The 21510-nt window shown below is 39.9% G+C and overlaps 1 long non-coding RNA gene across 2 annotated transcripts in view; it reads right to left on the reverse strand.

Moving 5' to 3' along the window:
- LOC140682219 (uncharacterized) overlaps window positions 1-21510 on the reverse strand; it is a 129247-nt gene that overhangs the window by 72973 nt on the left and 34764 nt on the right. For both annotated transcript variants that reach the window (XR_012053557.1, XR_012053556.1), the window contains one exon: window positions 14902-15003. This is a non-coding gene — a long non-coding RNA (uncharacterized lncRNA). The remainder of the gene's footprint in view (window positions 1-14901; window positions 15004-21510) is intronic.

Below are 21510 nucleotides of genomic sequence, written 5' to 3' on the forward strand. Positions count from 1 at the left end.
AGGCAATGAACTATGTTGGGAAAGTTGCTTCAATGCTCTGCAACACTGTTTTTCTGGATGTAAAAGAGGAGAACTGGTAACTAACTGATCCAGAAGGTTATTCCAAGGTTAGCACTGGTGAATCATTTCAGTACCTTATGACAGAAGTTACTATAGAAATGCTTATTATCATAACCTCAGTCTTCCCCAAAGGTTAGTACTGGCAGAACATAAGGAACTTGCCATCAAGAATCAGGATGTTCATATTTAGGCAGAGACTATTTAAAGATCAGGCTTGCATCTTGCATTAATTTTTCGTTATTTATCTTTTTTTTTGTTTTCTTTTATCAATAGGAAAAAAAATGGGAGGTAGATGAATGAAGAAAGACTTTTCTTTTTCCCCACCTCAATGTCCTCTTCATTTGCTCTCCTATTCACCTCCAGTCTTCTATCTAAGAAAAGGTGTGCACATTGACCTATTTCAGGACATATATTCTTGCTCTGGGGTAGATGCATAAGACAGCAAGAATACAGGAGCTCTCTAAAGTCATTTCAAACAAGGCATGAAGATAGTTATAATTGTCTGACCAGTGCATGAGGAGGGAAACAGTTATTAATCACTAGGGCTTCCCTTCCTTTCCAGCATGTAAATAAGCCAGATATGCCTTAATAAAGGGGTAGGCAAGAGAATGGGCCAGATGGACAATCTGGAATTGAAATGGCTCACATCTCCCCTGGCTCTGGCTGACTGGAAATACTCTTTAGTATTCATGCTATACTGAGTGAATGCAAAGGAAATTTCTTGCTAAAATATGTGGTAAGAGACCCAGAAGGTTCATGGTAATGACAAAGTTTGAATCGCATCATCTCGCTTAAAGGAAGCACAGACCCTAAATCACTGCCCTTTCCCTCCAACCTTGCTGGAAGGAGAAATGCTTATTCTACCTGGCTGTGGTTACTGCTCTGGGCTGAGAAGTCTGCAGCTGCAGATGGAGCCTGAATAATCAGTCCAGCATTCATGTGACAATCCTTCTTGACTACTGCGTTTCTGGGAAAAATGAGACCAAAGACTCTGATCTTCAGTGCTCTTCTTACATGCAGTGAAAGGAAAGAAATGAACAAAAAAAAAAATCTTCTGCATGTTTGTGTTCTGTTCCTATATTAAAACCCATTGTGGGAATGGATAGAAGAGGATTAACAGTGGCTATCCTCTCTTCAATCTAATCTCCTATTGACTGAGAAACATCACATAAGGACGTCTTGAAGGAATTAACACAAATCCTTTTAAAACTCTTCAGTGCCTTCTCTTTTCCCTTCCCCCTCCTCAACCCCCATCCCTTCTCCCTGTGCCCCCTTAAGCTGAATTTGTGGCAGAGGACATGGCCAAGGAGGAACATGGGTAATCAATTAAGATGCAGACTTTGCCATTTGAGATGCATTATCATGGTCCCACTGACACCTCCTGAAACACAAACTCAATCTATCACATTGCAAATGAATTCAAAGTGGAAGATTAAAGAGGCAGAGGCACACAGTCTCAACATAAAATTCAATAAAAAAAAAAAAAGATGGGTGAAGAAAAAAGCATGAAAGCAGGAATAGCAGAAAGAAACCTGCCCCACCTATAGCCAAACTTTACCCTCTGTCCTATAATTCTTCCAATGGAATCAGATAGGAACAAGGATTGTTCAGACTATCCTGAACCATGACCTAGGTAAATAAATGGACTTTTGTCAGTTTGAAGTACAATGAAAGCATTTGCACACAAAGACACTTCTCTGTTTTCTATTTAGCCTCCTCAAAAGGATTTCTCAGGCACAAAATGGATTGAATGAATGTGTATTTGTTTGTCACCTGTGGTCATTCCAGGCCAGAAAAGCACTTCACCATAAGTCTGGGGTGAGCACTAGGGAACTAATAGTATTCAGTGTACCATGTCTTCCATGGCCACAAGCCTCTGAAGTACAAAATGTTTACTCCTTCCAAGGGGGTTGGTGCTTGTCAGTAGTCATCACCATGACTTTAGAGAAGGGAAATCCATTGCAGACTAAAAGCAAAGATATAACTCTTGTTACTCTGGCAATTTTACAGAATTAGAGTATATACTTTTACAGCCTTACTGCTTTAATTCTCATTACCCCTTTGCCTCTCTTCAAAGGTTGAGATGAAGATCTTTCCCACCCTGTCCAGCATTCCTCAAAGGTCACGGCATGAAGAATAGAAAAAAAATTAGAAGAGACTTTAAATTATGCAAGACCTTTTATTTTCTCTCAAGTTTTCTGCAATTATTCTGATATATTTGTATTTATTAGATCAATACCATAAAGGCATAAAACTTTGAGATGAAAACAAAACTAATACAACTTAAACCAAAGTATGATCAGTATGTAGGTCAATTTACAAATAAGAGCCCCCAGATCACATTCCCATCTTTATCTTGACTACTTGGGCTTGTCCTTAGTACACGTCCAAATTCTGTGTGTGGAAATCAAAGGACATGTAAGATTGAAGGCAGGGAATAAATCTGAAGTCATATTTTGGATCAGTTTTTATCCACTCCAGCAAGGGCTTTTACTTTCACCCTAAAAAACCACTGTCTGCTAAAACCTGTCTGCCATTTCTAACTTTCTCAGTAAAAAGCATAAGGAGCAGTGGTGAGTCTGCTGAGGAACTACACTAATTACACAACTGTCAGAAAAATACATGCCTCTTTCTTTAAAATGAAATTGTTATGTAAATCCCACCATTGGGAGCCTCCATGTGTCACAGTCTAGAGCGGCTGAGGTACCAGAGGGAAAGATGACTGTGAGATTCACTTGCTTCTCATCTGTTTGCTCACACAGAGCTGATTTAGGAGCCCTTCCAGCAGAGACAGGAGACAGGCACACGTAGAAGGTAACAAGGATATGCTGTGGATTCTTTATCAGCCATGGCTCCATTTGAGACTTATTTTAGTGCTGGAATTAATTTGATGCTCGTGAAGGGGACAAGCTGTCAGCACTAACAAAAGCCTTCCTGACAGCCAGGAGGCAATGTTTTGTGTACGTGTATGTTTTGTGTACGTGTATGTTTTGTGTATGTAGCCTTTACCTGGACCCCTGGTTTCTGGTGTCAGCACCAGCTGCCCTGGTCTCTGCCCCACTGCTATGGAGCCAGCAACAATCCTGATCCAAAGTTTTTTCATGTCCTAACATTTTCAGTAGGGTACTTGCCCAGCCTTTATTGATGGGCAGGGTAGAGAAGGGAATAAAAAAAATGAGTTATGCAACCTGGAAGTTGAAAAAAATAATTCTGAGCTGCCAAGGAAGTTCAAGAGTCCCAGTGCCTTCACCTGGGGACCCTGGTTTAGTGACTGTTGGCAGTGTAACACTATAAACAGAAACATTCTGGTTTTCTAGAGTTCTCACTTAGAAAGAAAGTGGTACTGAATTCCTGGGATGATCTCTCCTGAAAGAAGGTGCTGAGGAAAATCTACGTATGTGCTGTCTGAAGTATGAAATTGTTTCTGTTTCCTGTTTCCCCGGTAAGTAAGTATTTCTACTCTGTGCAGGGCAAAACATTTTTGTTGACTTTTTGTAAAAGCAATTTCTCTTGTAATTCTGTCTCAGAAAGCCTAAAATGCTTCAGCAGACAGTTCTAGTTTAACAATTTTAGAGTGGATTTAAAGGGCTTCCAAAGTAAACACAGTGCTCAAAATTAGCCTGAAATACTGCATTTTGTATAATCCACTTTGGAAGGCTCACTCATTACTACAAATATGTCAAATTCTTGCAGCCTCTGGAGTCATATACAAAATTTTTAACAATGCACGTCAATGTAATGACAAACTGCCATTTATAGAGACCTCAATCCAAATGTCAGTTCTTATTCCTTGCTAGCATCCCCTCAAGTACTGATGCCTGATTTTACTACCTCCACTTTTGGAGAAGGCAGAAAAGACTCTTCCACTAATTACCTCCATCAGTAGTAACTTCCAGATATTAAGGAAAGAGCAACTGTTCCGTTTCCTGTCCTCTCCCTGCCTTTCTTGTTCAGCCCAAGTAGGTTAAAAAAAGGAATATATAGTGGCCTTCCACATTTTTCTGCTAAAGTTCCACAAATATTTCAGAAAAATGGAAAATTGTCATGCAGAGTGCTTTTATTTTAAAAAGGGAAGAATGCTTTTACTCTGCTTCATCAAAGGAGCAGAGAGGAAATCCTACTGTAAAAATCCAGACATAATCTATCTTTATGCATCTGCAGTAATACATCTGAAAAATAAGGGGCTAGCAAAACATTTTCTTTAAAATACGAGCAATTCATAAACTGGGCCAGACGTAGCCCCAGTGTGGAGGTTTTGGCTGCATGGCAGCTCAATACCTCTCTTGTCTCACAATCAGAAGCACACTTATTTAATCAGGCAGCGCTGGCAGGCAAAGAGAGAATCTACATCCTATTTTTATTCTACACCTGTGAATCCATTCCCAGGAATACTGATGACCCTTCATAAGAACCATCATCTGCCCAACAGAGAGGGGAAAAACATATAGAAATGAAAAACCAGACTCTTGAAAAGCAAAATTATAAGCTTGAAATACATCTGACTCTTTCCATGCTAGCACACGAGGACATCCTGAATGCAGAACTCTGTTTTTCTGTGATGAAAACTGCAGAGCAAAGGAATTTGGGTTTCTACCTACTGCTGGGTGCATTTCCATTTCCAAAACAATACCCTGGAACTTCATTTTGTTTTTTCAAGGAGGCCTTCACACACCTGAAATCCTTCCATCATCCCAGAACTGAGAGAAGAAAAGGAGTTGCTGGGTACGTATTCTGTCAGTCCATATTTCTGAGCATGCTGTTTGATAGTTAGACACAGAACTACACAATACATAGGGCTGAAAAGCACATACAGAGAAGATACCCATGTATTTCTTTACTTTCCTCTACTCTTCTTTACACATTTTTCTCCTGCTAGTCTGTTATTGCGTTCTGATGAAAGATATGTAATAAGGATCTTCCCTCATTGAAGTTTGTTACAGTACATTAAGGTATTCCCCAATTTCAAAAACAATAAACCATGCTGACTCCATCCATCATTCCCCTCAGCATGAAATTTCTTTTTGTTTCTGGAATACCTGGCTGTATTATAAATTCAGAGACCTACCTAAAAAAAAAATAATTGGAAATTCAAAACTACTTGATACTACACTGTATCAAGGTGGGATTTTGAAGGGAAAAGGTACCCAGAAGTAGGCCATTCATCTCAGGAAGCTGGGAAGAATGCCAGCTGCATGCCAAAAACATGCATGTGTGTGGAAACATCATACTGAGACATTCAATAGTTCAGGTATTTTGAAAAGCCTGCTTCTAATTTAATTTTGAACAGAAAATGCCTCAAACTAACTGACTTGACAAAAAGCCAGAGCCACTGAGACAGGATAATTACTTTTGCTTCACATATTTTAGACATCAGTGGTCCTGCAGAGGTGACTGGAAGGTGTGCTGTGACAGATAGGTAAATTGCTGTGATGTCTTCACACCTCTTATTCTAACAGTTCCTTATCCTTCTGCTCTTTTTTCTTCAGTCTTCTGGCTTACACACCCATGCCCTTTACTGTCTGATGAAAAAAACCCCTTTTAGAAATTGCTTGACCCCCCACCTTGCTGCCAGGCAAATCAAGATAGCCATAATAAATTAAAATTAGCTATCAGGGTCCTATTTCATATAGAAGAAAAGAGTACCTTAAAAAAAAAAGTTAAATCTATAATATCATCAGAAACCATAATAGTACCAAGCAACTTTAACACCTTTAAAGACATTTGAGTGGTCACTTCTCAAGCCTAAACTCTCTGGAATTCCTTTCTATCACATTTTTAGATACATTTTTTTGCTGACTGAGGAGTTATAGAGAGCTTCTTACAAAGTCAGATGAGCAGAGAATTTATCCATCCTATTTATAACTTGGCATCACAGATTTGTTTTTATGAAAAAGGATCTACCCTTTCCCACCTCCTCCTGCAAAGTTAACACCATGGTTTAATACTCCCATCACAAAATAACATGACTTCCTAGCCTCAGCAGCCAGACCAAAATATCAGAATTTTGCAGGTTCTTGCTGTCAGGAAATGAAACATTTGGATGATGTGGGTCTTTGGACACATTCCTGTAACTACAGTGGGATGCATCACAATCCTGCTGTTTTAGAGGCAGGAGTATGTGAGCAGTCAGAGTTTATCTTCTCACCTGCTCCTGCCGTTCTGTTGTGCACCAGCTCACAATGCACTCCCTCCCTCTTCCCTTTCACTTCTTCTGGGGGCACTTTTTGCCTGTTTTTTAGACACGTTTTTTATACCAAGGGTTTGCACTTGATCAGTTCCCCGGAGTTTTCCGTAATTCTCTCTTCTTGAAATGTTCCTTTTAATTTCACGGGTGTACCTGTCCTCTTAGCAAAGCCTTTCTAACAAAAAAAACCCAAAACTTCAAAATTCCTCAGCTGCCTGGCATTTTCCCCCACTCAGCATGACGTGTGCTTGCCTTTCTGTTTTGGGGACTGCATCATTGCCAAAGCTTCCCGCTTTCACAAGATTTAGGGATCCTCTCAAGCAAATAATTAACTGGTTACACAAAATTTTGGTAGACTTAACACTCAAACTGTGATAATATTTTCCATTTTAAATTTCCAAAGGGTTTAGTCAGGCTAAATAGGTTTCTAATCCCAGTGTCTTTCAGGAACCTAAAGTGGGTACAATGTATATTTGTATGGGGAATTAATGAAACAAAAGAGCCAGCAATTGTACTCTGTTCAAAGCATTGAAGGAATAATACTCATGTACTGGGACCTTTAAAATTTCTTCACAGGCATGTTGCATGTTTTAGAAATAAAAAATAGATAAAAGCAAACAAACAAAAAACACTGAAACACCATTATTGGAGATCTCTACAGGAAAAAAAGATATGCATTCAATTTTCAAAATTGAATAAGATCAAATAAATTTAAAAAGAAACACATATTTTATTGCCAGAAGGTTATATCCATTTTTTCCTTTTGAGAAACAATAAAAATGTATTATTATTATATTTATTCAAAAAGTAAAATCCTTGTTTGGATCAAAAATCACTTTTCATTGGAAAAAGCTTCACAATGAAAACCCACTAATCCCATATACTTTTTAAAACAAGTAATGTGAACATAAATGGGCTATTAGTTACAGCAGACTTTCCAGGACAAACCATTTTTTAGGACCAAATTTAATCCTGTTATGAGCATTGGAATTTAACAAACTGAACTAAAAATAAATGTGGAAGTTGACTTTGTTTTGCATTTTTTTAGCAGTGAGACAAGTGCCATGAATTCATACCTGGCTGTCATTGAGAGATGCAGAAAGACTGGAAGTGTTGAATTTTATTTTTACCTGTATTTTGTAATGAGGAGGAAAACATTCTATTTTTAGTCATAATTTCTCCCACAGCACCTCCTTTTTTTCCTATTTTAGACCGGACTGACGTTTCCCAGTGCAGCCCCTCTAGCCAGGTATCTGCAGGACATTTCAGATCAGGAGTTCAAACACGCTGCAGGCTGTGCAGTGACCAGCTGAATGAACTCACACCTCCCACAGAGCCAGTACCTTTAAAAGTACAAATGAAACTTCTGACAATTCAGTGTCTCAGACTGTGCAGTTTCTTCAAGATTTGCAAGCCTGAGTCTGTAAAAGCCTTTTTTCAGAGCTGACCTTTTCCCAGCTATTTTCCCAGCTTCCCTGACACTGTGAAATAAAACATTTCCTTGTAGATTCTGCAGCCCCTGGCTCAGAGGGGCATTACAGAGCAGCAGCTCCTCTCAGGTCATGGACCTGCTTGGTGCTGATGCGCCAACACAAGCTGTGATAAGTTGTGGGTTTAGGGACAGTGATTTCCTGGTTCCATTTACAGTGTGCTGGTCAAGATGACAGCTATCATGAGAGACAAGACATCCACTGGTGACACACTGATTTCAGGCAGCAACAGGGACCCAGGGGTAGAGCTCTGTGATTCAGCCCCATAATGAAGACAGAATAAATAGCTTTCTGAGCATGGATTTGGTTTCATTCTAGCTTCAAACAGAGGCAGGTTTTGCAGTGCCATCTGCCTTCCCGTGCTTGTGGCTGCCTACTGGTGCCTATGACTAAGATACCACTGGACCTTTGAACCTGTCAGCACAAGACAGCAGTGTTGAAAACATAGGGTACCTCCATTGAATGACAATGAGTAGATACCTGCCAGCTGCAGTGCTTCCTTACAAAGTCTACTTTTCCTCATAATCTGTACATAATAAATTAATTTTGTTTTGCTTTCCCCCTCTCATAGGAAAATAGGTCATGTGAGTTGTAGACAATAGAATTTCCACTGTATTCAGAATATGTATTTTTAAATGTTTAAGTCGAGGACTTTTGTCCCAAGAAGAGGCTTCTGCCACTGAATTGCTGACAAAACAGCTGCTTTCACCAGTAAACAGCTGTCAAGAAGAGATTTGTATCACAAGTAGTAAAATAAATGATAATTTGCTAGGCAGCAGGAAGATATTGGAGACCAGGATTCACAGGCCTACCCTGGGCGTGGGAGGGAAGTGTGGTGTAAAACTTACAGGAAATACTGAGAACATGACACTTGGTTTGAAATGCATCAACCAACATCAGCTAAAGCAATTTACAAGGTGAAAGATCTACATTGAACCCCTAATGCAGCCTGAACTGTCTTCATCCATAAAGGGACTTTGCAAGAGAAAGAAGTTAATAGGGCCTGTCTGGTGGGCAATTTTGGAGATACAAGATTTTTGATCAACACGAAAGGCTGCAAAGGGCATGGAAATAAAAGGAGTGATCCATACAGGTATTATCCAGCCAGCACAAAACACTCTCATTACAGCATTCTGGATAGGAACTCTTACTCCGCTGTAATTCTAAAGCCCTGTCAGCCTTACTGACAAGTTCATTAGTCAGTCTGTGGTCCCCTGGGCAAAACTCAGACACATGTGAGGGGCTTCGTCATCCAGACAGTTTCCTAGCAGTTACAGACTTGTAAGATCATTTGTTGCAGCTGACGTATTTCTGTGTCTGCATAACATGAATTCACACACTCTATGCTTACATGTTTGCAATACACACTTGATTTTGATAAGCCCCTTGAAGTCTAGAGTAATGGGGTGATGCCCCTTTAGCCAGTTTGTTTTGCTTTCCCATTGCCTTTGCTATATTTCATCCAAAAGCCAACAGTCTATGGCTGTACATGTGTACTGCCAGGCCTCATGCTGCTGAACACTGCTAACAGACTTGGGCACTTGGCTCCTACTGGGCCCAAGGGGTTCACTCTTGTGATCTTTGAGGAAAAGAAACATTACTAACACTCAGCTCACTCTCTGGAGAGAAGCAATAGTCTCTGGAAAAGCACTGAAAGATGTGGCAGGCTGGGTAGCGAGCCCCATCCACAGGCCGTGGGGAAGACACTTCCATGAAATGCTAAAGCGCTTCAGTCAAAAGAAAGGCCTCATGATGCAGCTTAGAAGTGATTTGGCTGCCCTCAAAATGAGCATCCACTACCCGCACTGCTGTCCAAAGCCTTAGGAAAAGTAATCATAGGGAACTGAGTGCCACTTCTGGGCAATGGTCATAGCACTTCAGGTTTCTCACACATTTTTCATTTTCTTCTCCCCACAATAATGACTTTACCAGTTTGTTGAACTTTTCAGCCTTTCAAATTACATGGAGTTTTCATTACTACTCTAACAAAAAAACCCTTTTTTGCTACAGGTTCTAAATTGCATTCAGAAATAACTCAATAAGCTTCCACCTATTGCAGAATAATTAAGCTGAACCAAGCAAAATCAAAAAAGCCTCAAAAACCAGAATTTTTCTTATTTTATTTTCTTATTTTTCTTATTTTTGAACTACCAGTATCTTTAGGGAAAAGGTAAGTGTATTGTGAAGGAAGGTCTTCTTTTCTGCAAATCAGTTATCATAAAGATACAGGATGACTGGATATTGATTTAGTCGAGGAGTTCTACAGAATTTGTATGTTTATCATCAGCACAAAAGTCCTGATTTTTTAGGCATGCAATTCTTGCTCCTACTGCCATTTAGCCATGGGCTAAATTTCACTTTCAGTAAGTTTTATCCATTAACCATCATTGCCCTAAAATATATGGTTAACTGTTCAGCTGTTAGGCAGTTTGGACTGGAAGTGCACACAGCCTTTCCCTTGTCTTAAGAGATTGATATTAAATACTCTAATCTGAGAAAAAATAAATTGTGCATAATATCTTCAGTTGAGCTACCTACTCACAGAGCCCCATCAAATACTTAAATATTTGCAATATCTAAACACATGGAACAGAGAAAAACAGTTTTGCTGGTGATGAGAGTGAAGTGAGTAAAGACAGGTTGTTTCAGAGATGAAGACAGAAACCATAAGTTGTGTTTCTTCAGTGTTACTGATTTTGAGCCCTGAATAAAGGTGTCTTTGGCCCCTTTCTTGAATTTTCTACTTGCAAACAATATGTGTAACTTCTTGTGATCTTGCTACTTTTCTATATGACTTTAGGAATCTCACCTCTGCAAACTGTGTTCTGCTCTGCTGAAAGAAACAGACTATGTCTTGTCATAGCCTCCTTATTCTAACAGCCACTCTTACAGTTTCCAGGATTTCATCCTGAGCAGCAGTGGTGACAATCACTGTCTGTTCTTCATCTGCCAACAAACAGCTTTTAGGCTGCTTTCTGAAGTGGAGACAGACATATCTGTGCAATTGCACTAGGCATGTCAACTTATTTATTCTCTACATGCAACTAACATTCCTAACTTTTGAACTCTGGCTGATTTCAGCTAAATTACCAGTGGAACAGTCACCTGAAATATTTTAAGCTCATTTAAACTGCTGTTGACAGTCCTGAAGAGAAATATATTGTTAGTATCGATGAAAGGAGAGAAATGTGAAGGGTGTAATTTCTAAAGAGGAGAAGTCAATTGACCTTCACACCTCCTTCCCACCTTTAGAAACCAATCCAGAAAGTTTTATGGGTAACCAGACCACCTTTGATCTGCCACTCACAGGAAGACTCGATGAAGGCAGTCTCAGCTTTGCTTACCCATGGAGATATGGAAAGAGTCTCCAAAGAATTCTGCTTCTCCACACCCCTCTCTGCCCCTTACATTTGCATCCCTACTCTGTTGTGCACACACAGCAGCACTCTCAAATTGCTGATTAATGTGGCCAGGCTAAAGATGAGTTCCCCTGTGATAACTTCCTCACTTTCTACCTTTTCTGTCCTTACAGGCTTACTTGTGATGATTTCAAACTACCTGTGCATATCTTGCTGCTTTAGCTTTCCTTCAAGCCTAATGGCTTCCAGAAAGGCTCCCTCTTTTCTAGTAAATTTAGACTTTTTTGAGCAGCTGTAGGTAAGAACTCTGTCTCTCTCTGAAGGTGCCAGAGGCCCTTGGCCATACTTTTCTGCTATTTTATTCTCAGATCTAAATGTTATCAGTGTAGAACAGATTTTTCTGGAGAGTATGTTTCCTGGGGAAATGCCCTGACTTCCCAAAACATGCCAACTGACAGTTTGCCAAAACCATATCCTAAGGCAAGAATTAAATTTAGGCAAATATAAGTACCCTGAGAAATTCAGGCCAGAAACAGAGCGGACACAGCAAGCAGACAAGAAAATATTTGATGTCAGCAAGAAAAAAGATCTCTAACTGATGGGAAGTGTTTCCACTTTAATGGAAATTTGCTTTTTGTGCAGATGTAAATCCCAAAGAAGAGATTAGTTCTTCCTTGGCTAATGTGAATATAGCCTTTCTGTCAGCAGTTCTGTTCACCTGAGTTTAAAACCCTTCCAGAACTGTTTGGCTTTACAAGAGGAAAGAAAACAGTCTCAAGACCAATAATGATGGGGAATTTGGGAGCCTTCAACTCTAATCTACACTCAGAGCTTCGCTGTTCCCTAAAGACCTCCTCATGTGTAACCACTGCCCTCCTACTATTGCCAGTATGATTGTTTATATATTTATCCCAGTTATTAGATAATTATGACATGGTCTCTTAACAGGAACATCATTAATTCTCAGAAACTGTAAAAATAGCTCTCTGACCCTTGGTCCTCTTGAAATTTTTCACCTGTTTGTTGTATTTTTAGGTAAAACTTACAGTTATCCATTTCATTTTTAATATGAGAAAATACACGTTTTTGTTAGTTTAATAATTAGCCACCCCTTCAACTAAAATTTCAAAGCAATTAATGTTTGACTACAGACAGAATGTCAAAAAAACAGCAACCACGTAAATTTTATCATATTTTGCCCACCACTTCATGTAAAGCAGAGCAGAATTCAAACTTCTTGTGGCTTTCATGTACAATTTCAGTGTTTTAGCTCTGCAGTGGTTTTACCTCCTGTACTTCACAAAGAAGGACACTTTTGCTTCGTTTCAGATGTGGTATTCAGAAATCCCTTGGCACTAAGCCTTTGGACAGTTCTACCACTGTTCCAGGAAAGCTCTGTGACCTGAGTACTTGTTTTTGAAGCTTAATAGATCAGCATGTCCAAACCTAAGCTTCCTCTTAAATGCACTTTTTTCCTGCCAAGGTCCTTTTAAAGGCATGGTGTCCCATCAGGGTGATCTTTTCTCCTGCTCTTGCAAAATCTATGAAGCATGCCACATCAGTGAAGCCTTTCAGCCTCTCTCCTTTCTTCAATATTTCAGCTACCTCAGTGGTGTTTAAGCCCAGTATCTCAGCATTCCAAGTTTCCTGAATTAAGGGTTGTCGCGCTATCTTCCAAAGTAGCAAATAGGGAAACCTAAGGCTTTTGTCAGCTCCGGTCTGGGAGTAAAGGATATTGTCTAGAGCAACTGAAGTATGTTTAATTATGCTTTTTTTTCTGTCTCCCTGCACTACATGTACCTTCTCCTTTGGTCAAGTATTTATCCACAATCTTCTTGAATCCTTTCTGACAGTACTAATGAATAGCATCTCAGGGAGTTTTCTCTTTCTCTTTCCCAAATTCTTATGTGTTGTTTGTCCCATAGCTGTCCTAGCACTATCCACAGTTCCTATCCCAATGTTCCCTTCCCCATGATTCCCATTCTCTAATCAAGCCCACAATCAGCCACTGAAAAGGCTGTCTTGCAGGGACAGTTTTCATTTTCCTCAAACCACCACCACCACCTAGTACCATCCTGTTTGTCTTCAGGGACAGGGATTGCTCTCAAACAAAGTATTTCTGATAATTCCATCTGTTTTCTTCACTGGACTGGATACCTAACTGAGGTAGGAATTCCCTCTATGTGCACCATTAGCCTTGTGACAAGTCTTTCACTTAGCACTCAGCTCCACAACTCACCTTGCTATAAGCCTGCAAGCATTGCTCCTTTTTTTCATCACTCCAAAAGTTCAAAAACACCCAGGCTAGCAGATGGACCTGTGTGTCGACACCAGTGAGCTGATCCTTGACCACCCGGCTACCAAAGCAATCATTCTGCCACTATTAGCATTGAGCTGTGAGGAGGCACCCCTAGTTAAACACTGAAAAACTAATATTGGGCTTGCAGAATCCATTCCTTAATGATCTTTCCCAACCCTCCAGAAAAATCTCATTAGCAGCAGCAGAAACCCTGGAGCTGTGCAGAACACATCCAGCATGTGTCGAAGGAGACCATTAGTTTGCCTCCTGATGAAAGAGGCCCGAGTCACGGTGTAGGAGTCACTTGGGGGCCAGGAGAGATTTTGAGAACAGTGAGAAAGGACATCTAAGCAATCTAAGTGGAAACCCAGCAGCAAAAGAAAAGTCACAAAAGGGGTAGCTGTAGACATTCTGAAGGGAGAACAAACAAGCAGAGTGTCAGGTTTAATATTTTTCAGCTTTTGAGGAAGAATGCCAGTTTAAGTTAATTTGGAGGAAATATCAGCATGTAGTAAAAAATGATCTCTGCTAAATGGTATCTCTTCAAAGAGAAGAGTTCAGCACCTTTGGTACGAACTTGGCCAGAACTTGTTCAAAGTTTTTCTTTCTCATTGGCAAAAGAAATTATTTAACTTTTCCTATGAGTAAAGTTCAAGCAGGAATCTGCCCTTATCTCCTCGGTGCAAAACTAAAACATCCAAATGGACAGATGTCAAAATACCTTCAGGATATTGTAAATACTTTTCCAATTCTTCTGTTTCAGACTACATCCAGCTGATGTAGCTAGAGATGCTGCACTGAAATCACACTTGAAGTTTTGACCTAGGTGTCTTTTACATTTACATTCCTTGGTCACCCTTATTTTTAATGATGCTCAGGAACATTTAAGAGATTCAGCTGCTTCACCCTCTACTCCTCTGTCAGAGTCAGCCTTCATCTTTTTCGGGGAAGCAATACTTGCAAAGTGCCAGGTATGCTCAGCTGACATTTAACTGAACAGAAATTGGGCTGCTCAGTCTCCTGAAATAACTGCACAGATCTTTTTAGGACTTTCCAGATATACTGACCTATGATGGACTAATTGGAATTGAGACAGAACCCTTACATTGGTTTGGCTTGAGCTAAGCAGGAACAAGAATGAAATTCTTCAGAGATTATGGCTATCCTGAGTGTCCTTGCTTCTTATTCTCCTAATAGATGCAATTCTCCTACAGTCTGGGTTTTGTTGTTGGTTTTCTTGGTTTGGGGTTTGTTGTTGCTTTTGGTTTGGTTTTTGTTCTGGTTTGGTTTGCTTGTGTTGGGTTTTTGTTTTGTTTTTTACATAAAGGCTACCTTGTCCCCAGTCAACAGGGTGACATTAAGGCTGAATACTGCACTGCCCATTTTCAAGATTTTAAAAGCCTCGCACTCTGGTTTCTTGTCATCTTAGCTAGCTTTCAAACAAGAGAAGGTTAAAAATTATGGTTATGAAATCTAAATGCCAGAAAGTCAAATAAAAAGAAACCTCACCTTATTGTTGTCCCAAAATTCAGCTGCAAGATATTCAAAGAAGATTTAGGACTGATGATAGCTGCTGATTTTCCATAGTTGTGTCTTTTCAGATTCTGTCTCCTGTAAGTGTGACACAGATTCACGGAGTTATCCTTGGTCATTTAGATAATGATGTTCGCCTCCCAGACTCACCTATTTGCAGATGCAGAAAGCAAGAGGATATGTCTAACAGCAGCAGAATGTTAAATAAATCCCAGGTATCTTAGACAGTCCATGCCCTCTTTATCTGGAGAGGAGAGCATAGGATACAAATTTGGTTCAAACCTTCTCCTGTTTTGAATATCCAAAGAAGGGGTTTAAACCTGCCAACAGTAATTAAACATTTTCTGATCCCAGATGCATCTCTGTCTATGCCTGGTGAGAAAAAATATTCCTTACCTTAGCATGATCTTGCATGGTACTAAGTGGTTGCTAACATCAGCAGAGCTCTCCGTTTTATGGATCCACTGAGGCCTTGACCTCTTTTGTTCTCTACTATGTCATAGAATCAGAGAAATATTAAGGTTGGAAAAGACCTCCAAGATCATGAAGCCCAACCATCTTCACCACTACATTATGTCCCTAGCTGCCGCAACTAGGCACTTTTCAAACATTTCCAAGAACTGGTGATTTCATCACATCCCTGAGCATTCTGTTTCAATACTTGACCAACCTTTCAGTGAGAGAATTTTTCCTAATATCCAATTCAACCTCCCCTGGTGCAACATGAGGCCATTTTCTCATCCCTTGTTACCTACAGAAGGTATCATCTACTGATTTAGCATGAGTGGGTCAGACTGCCCTGAATGCCATGAGCGTAGTTATGCGCTTAGCAGGCTGTCAAGGGAACAAAGGGAAGACAGGGTAAATCATAATATCTTCTTTTGCCAGGATTTTTAGATGCTTTGAATGGAAGTTATTTTATGCCATGGTGCCATGGCTTCCACATGCTGGCAGGGATTGAAGGGTACACAATTACATCAATTCTGGAAGACACTTTTCCCACACAGAATAAGGAATCTATTATTAAAACCTGCATGATCACTGGTGCTTTCTCCACAAACTCCTTCTATCTCTCTCCTTGTCACCTAATTTAGATTTCCAGAGTAAAGCTGATGGCAGGATCATTCTACCTGATTTACCACCTTGGTCTGATAAAACCCTGAAAAAGGATGGAGGCAAGCTAAGGGAGAGAAAAAAGTAGCCAGCATCAGACTATGAGGTGTAATTTTTCCCACTCACACAGATGTGCCTGAGGGAAAGCAGAGAGTAATGAGCATGGCAGTCTTGTTTTAAGGGTTTGTTGCTTCTTTAAACAGACATTAGAAGGCAAAACAGAATTCTGTTAAAAGTTGAATGTTGTATATCCCTCTGCATTTCTGTTTCAGAAAATCTGGAATATCCTGATGGACCTATTGTAGCTTCCTTGTAAGTGGGGTGGGAAAGGGAAAGGGAAAGGGAAAGGGAAAGGGAAAGGGAAAGGGAAAGGGAAAGGGAAAGGGAAAGGGAAAGGGAAAGGGAAAGGGAAAGGGAAAGGGAAAGGGAAAGGGAAAGGGAAAGGGAAAGGGAAAGGGAAAGGGAAAGGGAAAGGGAAAGGGAAAGGGAAAGGGAAAGGGAAAGGGAAAGGAAGGCGCAGAAAACACAATGCTCCTGGAATTAAATGCCAGCTACTCATAGAAAAAACACAGCATCATGGCTCAGAAAAACAGGACACAAATACTTCTTTTTTATGGATCACCTGGAAGGTACCTATTGAACCAAACATCACTGTCTCACCAAATTCTGGAGTGTGTCCATATTCCGTCCTCTCCTCCATGAAGTGCCACAAAACCAAATGCCTCTCTTTATGCATTGCATTCTGAATCAAGGCCACATGCCCAAGGACAGAACCACTACACTACAAGTGAAAAAGTTACAAAACCAGTTCAAAACAAAGCTTCCCATGTTGCTACTTCTTACACTCTGTCTCATGTGAAACTGAATTAGTGAGCATACACAAAATCTTTGGCAGACTTCCTCCATGTGGCTTCTGTATAAATAAATACTTGTTACGTGCAGACTATGGAAAATACATAAATGCTGAATATGTAGGGATTTGTATAAGCCAAAGAGAGAATGTAGTATAAGTAGATGTGAGCATTCTGTGCAGTTACAGATTGTTGCAATAGAGGAGAAAAAAGCATGGATAGAACCAAATAGTGATTAATGAGGGGACAGCCTGTGCAAGAGCATGAGACAGAGCTTAACACTGAGAAGAAGAGGCATGTTTCTGCAGAAACTAAAGATGGAAAGCAAACCATTCTGATATGAAAGGAAGAGGGAGCACAGAGACAGAACATTATATAATTTTGCAGAGGTTTGCAGAGTCTGAGACCCTCCCTCTAAGTGTTCAAAACATGTAGATGAGTCACTAAGAGATATGGTTTTGTGGTAGCCTTGGTAATGATCAGGTAATGATTGGACTCAATGATCTTAGAGGTGTTTTCCAACACAAACAATTCCATGATTCTTGGATTCTGTGATTCTGCGATGTGACAATGCCATTAAGGTATTGTCCTGTTTGTTGAAAGGCAGTCAAGTCTAGGTCCATTTGCATGATACGTCATCTTCTGCTTCCTCATTGAGTTTAGGGTGGCTGTCTCCAACACAAAACTTCAGAGTATAGAATGATTTTTCCATAGTTGAAAGAACAGACTGAAAAGAAAAACTGAAAAATTGGATTTTTCAGTTTTTCTAGAAAAATTTTCTAGAAAAACTAGAAGCACTGTGAAACCAGTTTAGAAATATTTAATTATACATACAGGAGGCCTGTGGCCCACATTTAAGCAGACAAGGGGAAAAACAGTGTACACTAATGGCAAGGTATATGAATATATATGTAAATATCTTCCAAAACTAGACCAGACAAGGCTGGCAGAATCAAGGAATGGAAATTACAGTCAGCACCAGGGAAAGGCATTGTGATCTAAGTATTCTGTACATACAGTTCTGAAAAGAATCTTACCTAAGTACATGCTTGGGTGTTTCAGCAAAACAAGATTAAAACATCACTATTGTCCAAAGAGACTCTGTAATTAGAACTAGACTCCCAGGGTAGCATATAAGCATGAAAAATTCTCTACCTTTGCTTTTTGATCACATTTCTTTTAAAAAAAAATACTCAGAAGAGTTTAATTTACATGTCACAGACAGCTTGATCTATATTCAGAAAGAACATCATGTCCTCCTTAGATGTCAAAACAATTTTATTTCTTAACCTGAGTTTGGAGTCAGACATCAAGGATGCAGTGCATATGGCTCCCATTAAAGTGTTAATCTGTAACACCTGCAATTTACAGAAGTTGCTATACTTAAAATAAACTAAAACATTTCTTTCCTATTCCACTTCTGTGCAGTGCTTAATTGCAAATTGTTTTTCTAACTTGACTTCCAACTTTGAAAAAAAATGCAATGTAGACTTGCTACCTGTGAATCTTAATTCAATTTCCTGTTCCATCATAGCATCATAGATTCCCTGTGTGTCTTTAAGGAAGCCACACAGGTTGTGATTTAAGAGATAGATTGGAACTTTGCTTCCCTTTAAAATACTTTGTAGTTCTGGCCTTAGTCTCTATTTCTATCTATAATATATATAATCATACAGACATACCATCCCATTGGATATAGCTTGTAGTGGATTAAGATTTTTCTGCCTACTGGCTATCCATCATGGGCCTCTGCCTGTCTTTGTAGCCAGCCTGCATTATGAGGTTGTACGAGTGTTTATAGCCTGCTTCAGTACAAAATCAGCTAGTTTAGCCTGAATTGTGACTGAAGGCAGTGTGGGCTATTGGCACAGCTCAGGGAGCTGAGGGAGAAATAATGCCTGGAAGACAGTCAATTCAATAATAAACAGTGAGAAAAAAGGATGGGGCAAGGAATAACTTGATCAGCTACACTTCTGCTTCAATACAGAGGACATCCCCGCCTTTAGGCATAGTCATGATCCTCAGTAGCAGGCAGACCAAAGCAGGATGACAGCAGACAATCTTGGGATTATGGTACACCAAAAAAACCCATCAAGTCAGTTTCTCTGAAGACAAAGAATACATAGACAGCTGTACCAAAAAGGGACACAGTCAGAAGTTTGTGTGTGTACATGTGTAGTGGTTAAACACCAGCAGGAATTTAAATTTGAAATAAACCGCTCTGCTACCTCTACCCTTTCTGGTAACGGAGGGACAAAAGCAGAGACTGTGTGTTGAGATAATAACTTCCTGAAAGCACAAAGCAGTGGAATAAGAAATGCACAGTAACAACGGCAATATTAACAACTTAAATGTTCAAAAAGAGAAGAAGTTATACCCACCAGAAGGCGTTGACCAGCAGGAACAAATACAAGATGTGGCCGTACCCCACAGGCCACATTCCCCGGCTTCCCCAGAGGGAGGCAAGGGGCGCCTGCTCCCACACGGCCGGCGGGAGCAAAGGCGAGGGCGTGAGGGCTCCCGCAGGCAGCGTCACCCACCCCAGCCACAGCAAGGGACAGCGGTGACAAGCAAAGCCCCGGAGGCAGGCTGGCCCAGCTGGGTCGCCTTGCCGCCCTGCTGGACTCAGCTCCTCTCTCAGCTGCACCATGGTGGGAAATCACTAATTACCAGGGAAAATCCCTTCTACCCGGACTCTGAAAAACAAGGATTATATCTGAGTTCCTCCCTGAATTATAAGCAGCTGACTCTCTTCCCAGGCTGCTGAGATATTTGCTAGATATGTGAGATTGGAGGATGGTGAAAAGCACATCCTTTGTGGGGTTTTGTATTGACATATTCATTTTCAATCAAAGCAGCAACTGTTGCCTGGAATCAAAAGAAAAACTTTCCAAACAATATTGAAGTGGTATTATAAAGAGCTGTTCTTTAATGAAAGCTTTCAGGTGCACAAAAATAGCTATGAGCATATGTGGTATAGGATTTCTACAATTTTTATAAGGTTAACAAATTAGTTTATCTAGCAGATACATCCAATAGGAGAGCAGTTGCCCTGGTGACCCAGCCTTGGGCCTGCCGCTTGGAGTGTCTCCAGGGAGTTCTTTGCTTTATATCTTGTTTTGTCCCTCAAATGTTGGTGCAAAACAAGATGTCCTTGTTAGAGATTCTTTTGTTGAAAATAACACTAAACAATATTTCGAGAGTTTGACATAATCTCTTAGAAAGGGTTAGCTATAGTTCTACAGTCTGAAAAAGACTGAGAAGGTGGGAAAAGGGTAAGAAGGTGCTAGAAACTATAAAACTATATATTAAATTCTACAAAGCTACAAATATATGAAAGAACTAAAAATCTTTCAGCATCACAGGTCCTCTAGAAGTGACATCCACGTTAGAAAAGAAGACAATAGATACTTCTTATTCTAAAACATTCTGCCCTAAGTATTTGGAAGCTAGGAACTCAATTTTAGGTTTATCTGAGATGCCTCTTACAAATCACTGGCATTTTAGATTGTCCTTTCCCTCGTCTCCAAAAGATAAGTTGTGTTTGCATCACAGAATTACTAAAGTTGGCCTTTTTCTGCTGACAAATCTAACCTCCAATGAACCCTCACATTAGCAAGCTGTGTTTTCTTTAATGAGGTCCTTACATCAAGCATAGAGACTGCTTATGAAAATTGCTTTTAAAGAGGTCAGTTACCACTCAGCATTTGGTTGACCCTGTGGAAAGGTAAGAATGAACACTAGTGCTGCAATGTTAGCAGATCTAGTGCAGCAAGTGTTGTAAAATCTTGTGTCTGACTTTATTCTGCAGCTCCTGGATGTTTGTGACTATTTGGAAATTCTAATTTGTGGTTAAAAAAATACAGTTATGGTAACAACAGAATTAATAATTACTGGATTTCTATTTACTTGCATCCTACTTGCATCTGTTAATCTTTCTGCCTGCCCCATTGTAGGTAATCATTGTAGATTACCTCAGCCAGTCCTCTGCCTACCCCAACTCCCTCCCATGCGACCAAACTTAAGGTCTATAATTTTAGATTTTTCATCTACTGTGATCAGTTCAGCCCATGCTGAAGACTCTTGTGTTTGCCTCAGCTTTTGCCTCAGTGACAGTATTAATCTGAGGCTTCCTTTTTTTCTCAGCTATCAATTTTTGTGAAATTTGTCAAACCTTTGTAACTTTGAGATACTTTGCCCTTTTGCTGATTCTGGTAGGACCAGCCAGCTTGGTCAAGAGGGTGAGAGAGCAAAGAGCGAGCAAAGAGATGGAAGGACACAGATTTCAGTCACATTTCTTTAAAAAGACAACCTTCCAAGAAGTCATTATGGTCATCAAAGAATGCTCACACTAACCGTAAGACTTAAAAGTTAAGTTGCCAAAAAAGGCATCTCAAAATTGTTTCATAATATCTAATAATTCTGTGGACAAGTTTCATTACATATTTCATCAGCAAGTCTGTGTAAGTTATATGTCTTTGTGACCTCCTCTAGCCTCTTAGATAGCTGGCTTTCTGCTAGCACACATCTTTTTTGGAGATATGTGATTGATGTCACAAAGTCTCATTCTTGTTAATTATTTTCAAAATTATTTTCTGAAACCTCAGAAAAAAGAACTTCT

The sequence above is a fragment of the Taeniopygia guttata genome, chromosome 1A (genome assembly GCF_048771995.1).
Source record: "Taeniopygia guttata chromosome 1A, bTaeGut7.mat, whole genome shotgun sequence".
In the NCBI taxonomy this organism is placed as follows: domain Eukaryota; kingdom Metazoa; phylum Chordata; class Aves; order Passeriformes; family Estrildidae; genus Taeniopygia; species Taeniopygia guttata.